The sequence below is a fragment of the Amphiura filiformis genome, chromosome 13 (assembly GCF_039555335.1).
Source record: "Amphiura filiformis chromosome 13, Afil_fr2py, whole genome shotgun sequence".
Lineage (NCBI taxonomy): Eukaryota > Metazoa > Echinodermata > Ophiuroidea > Amphilepidida > Amphiuridae > Amphiura > Amphiura filiformis.
Genome location: NC_092640.1, coordinates 40806392 through 40819494, shown reverse-complemented (window position 1 = coordinate 40819494; position 13103 = coordinate 40806392). Strand labels below are relative to the sequence as shown.

Below are 13103 nucleotides of genomic sequence, written 5' to 3'. Positions count from 1 at the left end.
TTCAAATATTTATGTCTTCATTGTTTATTGTCTTCCATTCATAGAAGTTTTAAGAGCACTTTAGCAATTGATTCCTTTTATATGAGTGTGCATTGTCATCCCAATTAGTTAAGTGTGATGGAATTTATGGCCACTTATGTTTTAGCTTGAGATTGAGTGTAGGTGACCTACTTATGAATTATTCATGAGAAAGTTTTATCTCTTTATCATGTTATGTATTGTTAAGATGTGTCATTAAGTAAATGCTTAGTTAAGGTTATTATTTATGCTGTTGCAGAGATGGTACTAAAACTTGGTACTTAAGTTGGTTTTCAAGTGTTTTTCCCATATGAACTTGTCTCAGATAATTTTACTTCACTTCCTGTGACTTCCATCCAAGCATTCAACTGATCAACATCAAATCTTCCATCTTAGCTTCCAACTGGTCAACATCAATTCAATCGTCATCATATTCATTAAATATATTTATATTGTATCGATCTTCATATTGTTTCTACATTATTATTACATCATCATATATTAAAGCCAGAGCATTAACAACAGCGTATATCTTCAAGTTTTCCATCGTGTCTATTTATTTTCTGTAACGGGATTGGACATTTATTATCGCCCGAGTAAGTCCCTGGATCCAGAAGTTGAACAAATAGAAAATCACCCTAAAAATCTTCCCCGTTACAAATAATAACTGGAAAGTTGGGGTATTATTTACAACTATTATTAAATCGGACCATGTTGAATATTTAACTGGCGGCCATCTTGACACCCTCTGTCCATTTTGAAAAAAAAATGCCACCCAAAGTTTTTTAAAACTTAATTTCACCTTAAAGAAACAAAGTCAAGTGAAAGTTTGATTTACATTATGCATGCGACTCAAGGGTATGCTGTCCAGACTATAGGGCATATAAGGGGCCTATAGGGCCTAATTCTGTTTTGTCATACGCCTATCGCTAAGTTAGGCGGAATTAAACCTGATTTCAAAAGTTCAAAGTTAGGCCTATTGGGCCCCAACTAGTGGCGTAGCCAGGGGGGGGGGGACAGCTGACCCCTGTGAAAATTCTTGCCCCTTCCCTTGTGTGATGCTGGCCACCCTGCTATTTAAGATTTTTAGGCCTTTTTTGAGTTCCCCCCCTTTGTCTTGGTTCCTTTGCACACCCTCTGAAAAAGTTCCGGCTACCACGGGCTCCAACGACCAGTAGCCTATAGGCCTAGATTTCTTTTTGTTATGGGGAATTGGGGGGGGGGGGCTGGGGGTGGAAACATTTCTTGTAGGCATATGTGGGAATATGAAACAGCACCTTTCCCCAACTAGCTAACTGGAGACATAGGCCTATATATGCACTCGCGCAAAGCGCAAATAATGGCACTTTGGGGGACTAAAATTGCCAAATATGAGGTTAATTTGGTCAAAAACCCACATAGGCCTACAGGCGTTGTGGGGGATGATTGTATGAACCATTCCCCCTGGCAAAAATGGGGGTGGGATTTATCCGCTCATCCCCCGGGATCTACGCCTATGCCAACGACGATTTTTGTCAATTTGCGAGGCACAAAAAATGTTGAAAATTGACAGGCCCCCGGGGACAGGCCTTACTAGAGAATAACTTTGGTTATTTTATTATTTAGGCCTACAACACGACGTTTATTCAGTTTAGGCCTATAGTTAGGACTAAAAGGCTCAAAGCAAGAGATAAGCTATGTAGGCCTAGGTCTAGGCCTAATTAGGCCTAGGCCCCATAAGGACATTTTCTTCAAGTTTGCACACAAAAAAGAATTTGACAAAACTTGCACATTTATTACGAGGTTTTATAATATTGGGCCCATTTTTTGCATGACTATCTGAGGTTTTGCATTTAGAGAATAAACGATAGAATTTTTATTTTGCCTATCCTCTACCGTGTGATAGACGACAGGCAGGTCCAATATTTTGAGTAGTGGATGCCGGCGCAGCCGGTATCCACTACGATAAAAATATTGGACCTGCCTGTCGTCTATCATAGGTAGAGGATAGGCAAAATAAAAATTCCTGTCGTTTATTCTCATTCTTAGTCAGTTAAATATTATTTTAACAACTGTAAACAAATTTTTAAAGCAAAAACTAAGTTACCGTCATAAAAACTCCCCTCATTATAAAATGAACGAAACTTGTTTACAACTTCACGTATTCTGTTGCGAGTATTGCTAGCGCGTTCGCGTATTCCGCACTAGTCTACGAATCCAGCGCGATACAATCAATATCAATATATTTTATTAACATTCACCAAACAAACTGGTATAGTTAATATTTACAAATACAAATATTTACAATTGAAATTGCAATATTAAAGTTACAAGTACAAATATTTACAATTATAGAAGAAATATAAATTAGTCTTAATAATAATAGACAATATTAATAGTGGCGCTCAAGTACATGTTACATTGAGCCTATAGAATGAAAAATATGACAGGGGGTCGCTGCTCTAAGCCCAAATGGGAACTTTGTTATTATCTATAAGTCCATGTTCGTTCGTGAATCAAAAGCTGATTTGACGAATTTGGTTATTGGAGTAATACTGTCAAAATCACTTGCACTCATTATAAGTTTGAAAATGTCAGTGTCTACCATACCATCTATATCATACATTTCATGTATTGTAGATAATAAATCTTGGCGAGGGTTGGTATAGAAAGGACATATCATTACAAAATGAAATTCATCCTCCACCTTATTTAAATTACAAAGTGTACAAATTCTATTATCTGGATTAATTTTTGGAGAGAAGTGACGCCCCTTTTCGATCATGAGATTATGTGCGCTTATTCTTAATTTACAGAATGCAGCCCTGGAAGATCTTTTAGCGATAATAACATAATTTTCTGTACTGAAAGCATTTTTGAATGTACAATATGTTCTGAGTTTAGGACTAAAATTATTAATATGATTAACCCAAAGATTGTTATAGACGATTTGAAGTTTAGATACAATAATTTCATTAAAATTGGAAGCGGTGATCGTATTTGGTTTATCCCAAATGTCAATCCTATTGATAAGGCTAAATATATTTTTTTTTTTTTTTTACCATGTGAAATTATTAGTACACACTAACTTTCTGTTATCTACAAGTGCTTGAATTACAAGAGAATCATTACCATTCATACATTTTTCGTTTAGCTTCCACCAGTATTTTACAGATAAAGAAAGCATAGTTGTGAGCAGTGGAAAACTACCTAATTCGCCTCTTACTGCATTGTTAGTGGATTTTTTATGAACTCCGAGTATAATTTTGCAAACCTTACTGTGAATAGATTCACTTGGAAGTTTATCACATGTTGTAAGAAAGTTTGAGTCGTTCAGTTTGTTTAACAAATATGGTGCCCAAACCTCACATCCATAGCTAAGGATTGGTTGGATGAGGGTCTGAAATAATTTCATGCTACATTTGTAGGAGTCACTTATAAAATTATCCCTAATTTTATAATATGCTTTCATTGCTTTGTCTTTAAGTCTAATCATTGCTTTTGTAAATGAACCAGATGGTACAAAAATAATTCCCAAATAGCAATATTCATTAGTTATGTTGATGTTACAATTACCATAATTAAATTTACAACCTTTCAAAACATGACCACCTTTATTGAATATCATGACATTTGATTTGTCAATGTTAACTAACAGTTTCCACTTTCTGCAATAATTGTGCAATTTATTGATACATACGCGCACCTCTACACGCATGTTACGCATTATCAAGACGCATGATGACGTGGGGTCGTCTACGGCCTGATAGACGGCACCAGAAATCATGCGATTGTCCAATCAGAAATGTTTCTACGAACTAGACCACTCCCACTGACTAAGAATTGGTCATAAAAATTATACAGGCCTAATTATAATGAGGTTTTTCACTTCACTTTGTGCTGTGCGAGAAAAGGTGCGTACAAAGACGCCGCTCATAGCAACCATCCCACATGTGCGTACATGGCCTCCTAGCTCCGGAACGTTTTCCCCATATCTGACAAAATCCCGGACATCATGACTGCACTTTTGGTCATTATTATTTTTTTAATGCAAAATATAATATACGGTATCGGTAATTCATTACAAAATAATGCTTCAAACATGTAGCTTTTCATACCAAGAGGGCCTATGATCCGAACTATTTTATAGGCGGCGGATTATTGTTTTTTATTACCTTCGCGTGCGTAATCCAAAACAAAAAGCGTCCAGCTATCTCTTTTTCTCGGGTCCAGCGAACAGTGGCACTGAAAATCTGCATTCGTCGCAGCTAAAAATTACAAAATTCGCATGAATTTACGTTTAAATCACATTACAAAATGAGGGAAATTGTTCATATCCAAGCTGGACAGTGTGGAAATCAGATTGGTGCTAAGGTGAGTTCAAAATCTATTTCATTTTCGTTACATAAGCAGTGTACATGTGTAAGGTTAAAACTTTAAAAGCATGGAAGTCAACATATGCGGGCGTTGCCAACCCATGAACCCGCCCAGGCATGCCAGGAAAAGGTTAAGATTCCCACGTAACATCGCATGGTAAAAGTGAAAAGTAATTGAACAAATTGGTGTTGTTCTACGATGTTTTAATTGACATAAAATTTAATATACACTGATGTTTCGTACAAAAGTCCAGGCATGCCGGGCATTGGTACATATACATGCATGCATGGGCAAACAACTGCGGTCCATGTTCATCATGGGTTGGGTGACTTGGGTCACACAAATCATGCAAATTGCAATAATGATAAAGTATTATTCAGATTTCCTTTTACAAATTAAGCATACTGCTAGCCGTCCAGCGCGTATTATTTTGCACAAGGTCCAATGCACATGCTTGACGTCACGCACGACGATATCTGCGATGGTAAGTTAAGATCATGTCAAAGGAACCTTGGAAAAGATTAGGCTAATGAAAGTTGATCCCCAGTTTCCCGTTACATAGTTTTTCATGACTGGGTAGGTGACTGTTTCATTATTCATTATTCATTATTTTCAAACTTTCGTTATCGGTGCATTACGTAAGTTAATTACGGAATGCTATGTTTTGAGGCCCAAATAAAATAATAAAGTATAGTTAGTAATGACCATGCTTCACTTCAAAACAAATTTTAATTAAGCACATCTTCTTTGGAATCTTCAAATTAACCTATAGGTTGTGCAACATATGAAAGCACCAGAAGTCCATGATAGTCTTTGGAGAACCACTTTTCCATATAAATACACGGTGTCTGTGTGTTCTATTGCACACTACTTTTTACAAACCAAACTTACTCTCCACTAGCACATCTTTGGAAGCAATATTTATACGGAAATTAGTTTGTCTACTTGCACAAACTGGAGGTTGCTGGTAAAAATCATCACAGGGTGCACGTGTTAATAATAAAACAACCATGCAAGAAATTGACAAATAAATCATTTTATTTATAAGTTTATTTTATTAAATACATAAATATTTGTAAGAAAAGCAGAATAAATTTGACTTCAAATTTTGTTTATTTTATTTATTTTGATGTTGTCTATATATAGCGCGCTACATAGTGCACGGTAGAAATGCTTTCATATTTGTTCATAAGCTGGTTCCCGCGAACTTGGCTGCCTCTCTTTGTGTTCGGTCTATCCATTTAGTGGTAGGAGAAACTTAGATGCAGGGAATTCCTAGTCTCCAGTAAATGCGCCCTACGATATCGCCATTTTACCACGTAGTTTAACCCAGCGTTTGTAAAGACTATTCGGGCCGGTCAGGGTCGCGTAAAAGTGCTTAAAATACGTGTCGGACGTGAAAGATGACATTAAAACTATCCTTTTTTCTTAAAAACTTGAAAAATGTGAAATAATGAAATAATGGAAAATAATGAAATATTTGATCGGCATTTTTTTCTGACCGAGTCGGGTAACGGGAAACTGGGAGTCAACTTTCATTAGCCTTATAATGTCAAACTTCAAGTTTTGGAAGTTCTGGCAAGTCGGACATGTCGGATGGCAACTTGGCAAGTGCCATATTTCCAGTTTACTCATATTACTTTTTTAAAATTTAGCCATTTAACTTGTAAGTTGTACAAAACTTGTAGTGAAGCCTGACTGAGTGAAGGGCAAGGCCTAAGAAGCCTGTAGGCTAGCTCACATCACACACTATAGTATAGGTGGCGCTATTCGTCCATAGCATAGGGAAGTGGAATGTGCATGTACGGTCCAAAAGTGGCTTTACTGTGGGGCTCAATGGAGAAAATCACTAAAAATTAATTTTGACAACCAAAACCTAAGTGATGTTGACTTATGTTGGTGCTGGCATGATACTGGATTCATAAACTATCACATAGTGCTATCCATGTTCCACCAAGCAATTTGTGTGTAAATCAAGACCATCCAAAACAGCTTTCTTAGAGTAAAGAATAGGAGGTCATCTGGGGTCACATACAGTAGTGTGCATTGTACATGTGCCTGCTGTCACAATTTCACACACAAAATTTTGGGCAATTTGATGACACTATTTTTGTCTGTAACTTCAAAAGTATATGCACTATAAACATGATTGACCCCTTATTGTTTAGGTAATTTAATTCTCTTTCAAATGAAAGAACTTTCAGCTAAAAATATTGAACTTCAAAATTGTATGAACATCCCTACCTAAGGCTAGGCCCGGTAGGCTAGGCCAGGCTCAACAACTTTTAGGCCTAAAGCCCTAAAACAAATTGTTTGATTGGCGTAACATAAAAAGGGCGATCCTGACTTTTAGACCACCCTCGCTATTTATAAGGACTAAATTTTACTCAAATAAAATACTTTTTGCATCAAGGTACAATCAGTAGGCCTAACTAACAATGTAGGCCTACTTTAGTTTTGCATCTATTCATGGTTAAAAAGTTACCAATTTGGCAACTTGCCAAACACTTAAGGTTTAATGTATTGGAACTTGGAGGGCATTCAGGGCAGGACTTCGATAAGGGTAAAAAAAAACAAGGTCAAAACAACTTTTTGAAAAGAGGTGAAAATTATGAAATGGCCATTTTTCTAGTCTGGGCCTGGCCCTGGGAGTTTTTTGTCTTGAAAATTAATTTTTAAATAAATCACAAGAAACTTTTAAACTTAAGCATCACTTCACTTCAGTCACATCATGACATAAAAAGATGATCAGATGAGTGAAAAGTTGCAGAAAATTTGAGAAATAAATTAATATGGGAATTAATTTTCTCAGAAAAATGCACCACTTTTTTTGAGACATTCACCATTCACTCGGTCGGACATCCGGGAACATTGTCCCCTTTGTCCCCTGCGCGCGCATAGCAACCAGCTTGAGAAAGGGGAACTGCACATGCGCACACTGGTTTTACAACAAGGCTATTTCCCTTTGTGACGCCAGCCCGACCAAGAGAACTGTGAGTTGTATGCAGAATTGCGTCACACAGTAAAGAGATGTCAAACGCGCTTGAAAATGCATATTTCGCTACAGTAAAATTAAGTATTTCTTGGCCAAACTATAAACGCTAGTGGCTCCGCGATAAACACACACGAATATAGTGCGGTACAGAAGAAAGCATACACATGCCTTACATTGTGTACACGCTTAGTTTAATAATAGTACCCCGGTACGCTAAGATTTCAGTCTCTTTCACATACACACTATGGCATTTGCGATCCTATACTTTCATTGCCCATCAGATCGCAATAGTTGGAGAAAGCTTGTAGTCGCCTGCATGCTCCACAGCCGGCTGATGTCACTGATGATGATTTCATGCTTTTACATTGCATTCAGTGTTCGAAATACCACATGCACAGATACATGTAACTTTAACTCAATGCATGTAGAATTTAGCCTGTGCATGTAAAATTTTGTGAAAATCAGCCAATTTTAGGAAAAATCAGAGTTGTGCAATGTGCATGTAAGTTTTATTTTATATTTCAACCCCTGATTGCATTGCCTAATGCCATTGGGATGACCATGGTCATAGGAACCGATTTGGCCCCATTATAGATGCCCCATAGTAAAATGGGGATGTGGGTTTTTGAGTTTGAATTTTGAGTTTGAGGGGAATGTCCCCATAGTAAAAGGGGGATGTGCCCCACCCCTTTCAGCCACGTATGTTCAAATCATTCCAACCTCTACTTGAGATGTGTCTGGTTCTGGTATTTATTCCTCTAGTATACTAAACTAAAGAGATGCATGTCACAATAGCAGTTTTGATATAGAGGTACGGTGTTCACAAATGGTATATTCTCAAAATTGTTGTCTTCTATTTTTTCTGTGCTTGTAGTTTTGGGAAGTGATCTCAGATGAACATGGCATTGATCCTACAGGCACATACCATGGTGATTCAGACCTACAACTGGAGAGAATAAATGTCTACTACAATGAAGCAACAGGCGGAAAAATGCGTGCAGCGTGCAGTACTGGTGGATCTGGAACCAGGCACCATGGATTCTGTTCGCTCTGGACCATTTGGACAGGTTTTCAGGCCAGATAACTTTGTGTTTGGACAGAGTGGAGCGGGAAACAACTGGGCCAAGGGACACTACACTGAGGGTGCTGAGCTGATCGATTCTGTGTTGGATGTGGTGCGCAAAGAATCTGAGAGCTGTGATTGCTTGCAGGTAAATCTACCAGTGAGATTAATACCTCATCTAAGACCTTGAAAAGGAATGAAGCTGGGGTGTAACTGGGGTCATCGAGCCATTGCCAAGGGGCTGGGAAAAAATGTCTAAATCGTCCCGCTAATACCAAAATTACTTTACTGGGACAACTGTGTGTGGAAATGTGAAAATTTTTAACACATTTCTTCTGGACAAAACTGACCAGAAGTTTCTTCAGGTCAGTTTTGTCCCCATATTTCAGGTCTGGTGGATCTCTTTGGAATGAAGTCAAGTCCAAGCCAGGATTTATTATAATATCATTTATATTGAGAGGTGCAGCCGGCTCAAAAGTGGACTCTTTGTGAATTTTCCCTTCAAAAAAAGGGCAAATTTCAATATTTTTTAGCAAAAATTGGGCCAAGTAAAATAAAAAAAGCTGTTTCACAATCACATCTAGGTATTTTTATCGCAAAAGTGTAAAAACCCATGTACTTAGAGCTGTTTTAGTGTACCGTATACAATAATGCCAGGGAACAGGAGGTCATTTTTATTTTGTTGTTCTGAGAGGTAGGCCTGGGAGGTAGGCCCCTCTCGAATGAGCTCAAACCTCCCAAAAGTGTTTCTTGTATAAAGTATCTCAACTTCCTAGACATATTTTTTGAAAAGTTATTTAACTGAATTTCAAAAAATAAAAATATAAAATGAAGAAACTTCAAAAAAGGAAGCGTGAGGGACTTGAAACATGTTAATTTTATTATTTGGCCTATATTTACCAAGTCAAGTGATAACTTTTTCACAATGTCATTTATTATTGATTACAGGGTTTCCAACTTACACATTCACTTGGAGGAGGCACAGGCTCTGGAATGGGAACACTTCTTATTAGCAAGATCAGAGAGGAATATCCAGATCGTATCATGAACACCTTTAGCGTTGTCCCTTCCCCAAAAGTATCAGACACAGTTGTAGAGCCATACAATGCAACGTTATCTGTTCACCAGCTTGTTGAGAACACAGATGAAACTTACTGTATTGACAATGAAGCTCTGTATGACATTTGCTTCCGGACCCTAAAACTGACCACCCCAACATACGGAGACCTGAATCATCTGGTGTCAGCTGTTATGAGTGGTGTAACAACATGTCTTAGATTCCCAGGCCAGCTCAATGCTGATCTGCGCAAACTGGCCGTCAACATGGTTCCCTTCCCACGCCTTCACTTCTTCATGCCCGGCTTCGCACCACGCACCAGCCGCGGCAGTCAACAATACCGAGCCCTGACCGTTCCAGAGCTGACCCAACAGATGTTTGATGCAAAGAATATGATGGCTGCCTGTGATCCACGTCATGGTCGGTATCTAACTGTAGCCGCACTTTTCAGAGGCCGCATGTCCATGAAGGAGGTGGATGAACAGATGCTTAATGTGCAGAATAAAAACAGCAGCTACTTTGTCGAATGGATCCCGAACAACGTGAAAACCGCAGTGTGCGACATCCCACCACGTGGTCTGAAGATGTCGGCAACCTTCATTGGCAATAGCACCGCAATTCAGGAACTCTTCAAACGCATCTCCGAGCAATTCACCGCCATGTTTCGTCGCAAAGCTTTCCTGCATTGGTACACTGGCGAGGGCATGGACGAGATGGAGTTCACCGAGGCTGAGAGTAACATGAATGACTTGGTGTCGGAGTACCAGCAGTATCAGGATGCTACAGCCGAGGAAGAGGGCGAATTTGATGAGGAAGAGGAGGATGATCAAGAGCAAGCCTAATTGACAACTGATTTCTATTTGAATATAATATAGACAGCTTTGCAAACACTCAAAAAACTGGTATCACATCACAAAAGCTAAATGCATGAAGGTTATAAACTTGTAAGTGTACTCTGTATCGTCATAAACTTAATTGTTTGTTTATTTTAATGCCACAACTATTTTACTGGCATGGTTGAGGAAAAATCAGCTATCAAACACTTCTTAAATTTCGACAATTGACCACACCGTTCTTGAAATTTAAGAACTTTACGAAACTACCTCATTTTCAAAGTTTTCCACGGATTCAAATATCAATGGATGATCTGCATTCGGAGTGCTAATCGCTGCGCATCATCAGCGCATGAAGCGTCTATTCACTCTATTGTCATCATTGATAGATATTGGACTCTGTGGAAAGGATTGAAAAGCAGGTAGTTTCGTAAATTTCTTTTATTTCAAAAACGGAGCTGTCAATTGTCAAAATTTAGTATGTGATTATGATAGCTGATATATTCCTCAACCATATAGGTTATTTAGTTAAATGCTTGGTTTAATACCCAAATATTCAGTTCCTGATGATACAGTTCTTTCAGGGACACCCAGTATTTTTGCACTTGCATAGCATAGAATAATTATGAATTAATTGGAATTTAACTTAGTCTCCCACTACCAAACTCTCAATATTTTTCTTAAAAATCAAGTTACATAGATACTCAGGTTGTTTCTGGTGTTGATAAGTACTGCTGGTTACACCAAGACTTGCATCAATAATTTCATTTTAAATCCATACACCAATGGAAGACACAACCTTAATCTCCCACACAATTTGAATTTGAAATGGGGTTACCTGAATGGGCAAATCTGTTTGAAATCTACGCCACTTGTGTGGGAGATTAAGATCATGCCTTCATTAGGGATGGGGTGTATGCATTTCAACTGGAATAACCCATTACAATAAATTAATCGTAAGTTTTTGATTTTAATGTTCCAACTCGCTATTAATCAAACTTTTGATTGTGAAATCTTTGTGAAACATGCCCCATAGCTAGTTATGTGAAAATTGGGCTATTCCATTTAAAATTCACACTACCCCTGTGGAAGATTTTTTAAATATCTTCCACAGGGGGAGTATTATGAATTTCAAATGGAATGAACACATTAGCAGCTCCATTTGAAACTCATCCTCCCTAAGTGGAAGATACAGGTTGAATCTTTCTCAGAGGGTGTATGAAATTTAAATGGAGCTACTTATGTGTTCATTCCATTTGAAATTTTACTCCCTCTGTGGAAGATATTTCCAAAAACTTCCACAGGGGTAGTGTGGATTTTAAATGGAATAGCCCAATATTTAAGCATGCAATTTGCCTATTGCACGGACGGTTCCACCATATCGTCAGCTGCTACGCTAATTGCCCAAGTCACTTTTTGTAAAAATGTGGTTCAAGCATGCATCAGTTATGTAATCACCGTAATTATTTCGGATCATTCCCTAATGTTTAAATGCATACTTGAACCATATTTTGTACTTAGTTCTCAAAATTACAAAGCCTAGCAGGCTGACGATATGCGGGAAGAGCCTCAAACTGACAATAGACATGAAAGGAAGTATTACGTAACTTCACGTAGTGTTATGACTGGTTCAATTCCCATTCATGCATGCTGCAAGATCGACGCTCTCCTCGCATATGGCGGAACCGTGCAATGGGTGAATAGCCCTTTTCATTGCATTGTCAACAAGTCATGGGAACACAGGACTTGTCGCTGTACTATAATTCGCTGTAAACTGACATTTGGTTAATCGTGTACAAAATAAATTAAATTTGAAAAACACAATAACTTTTGTTGAGTGTATTTGTGTGTACTCCCAGTCTCCCAAACAAAAAGTAATTTTGTTTGCTCTAATCACTGGCTATTTATTTGCTAATGGCTAATTAAGCAATAATGACAATTTTTTCAGATATGTTCAAGAAATCAATGTTTTTAACTTAAAATTAATATTTTATTGAAAAACTAGTCTTAAGGGCAGAGTAATGGGAGAGAACATGGACCTTTTCGAGCTTCATTATTTCTGAATTGTATGTCCAAAGTATATAAAACTATACATTTTTGGAAAGGAAATGAGTCAAGGAATCCCAAGTTTTTGAAAATATCACAAAATTCACTTTTTTACCCCAATTTTTTTGTGACAACTTAGAAAAAAATCCGTTCGGAGTAAAAAAAATTCAGTTAGCTTTTTATGAAGAAGAGACATGAACTTAGGGAAGGTTTTTTTTTTTTTTGAAATTGTCTCGAAATATTGAAAAACATGTGAAAAAGCCATTTTTCACTCTATTAAGCTAAAAATTGCACATAATGGTGTATATTTTTGTTTAAAACAAATATTTTGAAAAAATGAAAAAACCTTCCCTAGACTCTTTGATGCACTCCAAAGGATAGTGCAAAAAGTTTACCCTTTGCTTGCATATTTTTTGAGTTATCTTGTCACAAAAAATCGCGCAATATTGTCAAAAGTGAACTCTGAGAAATCAACGTTTTAGTAAAAAAATGTCTAAATTATGCACAAAACGTCCTTAAATTTTAAAACGGTAAGACTTTCACACTTGTAAAAGCTGTATCTGGTGCATGGTCTAAATATGCATCTTTTTGCACCAATGAATCTATAATGTCTGCTTTCAGTGCGCCAAAATTCAAAATAATTAAAAAATCTAAGTGGCATTTTGACTGCAAATTTTTGTTTTGTTTACACCACATTTGCTGGCGTTAACAACATACCCTATATCCTATAACATT

At 37.4% G+C, this 13103-nt stretch overlaps 1 pseudogene; it reads left to right on the top strand.

Moving 5' to 3' along the window:
* The first annotated feature begins 4126 nt into the window (after window positions 1-4126).
* Window positions 4127-10682, top strand: LOC140168347 (tubulin beta chain-like; annotated as a pseudogene).
* Window positions 10683-13103: the final 2421 nt, after the last annotated feature.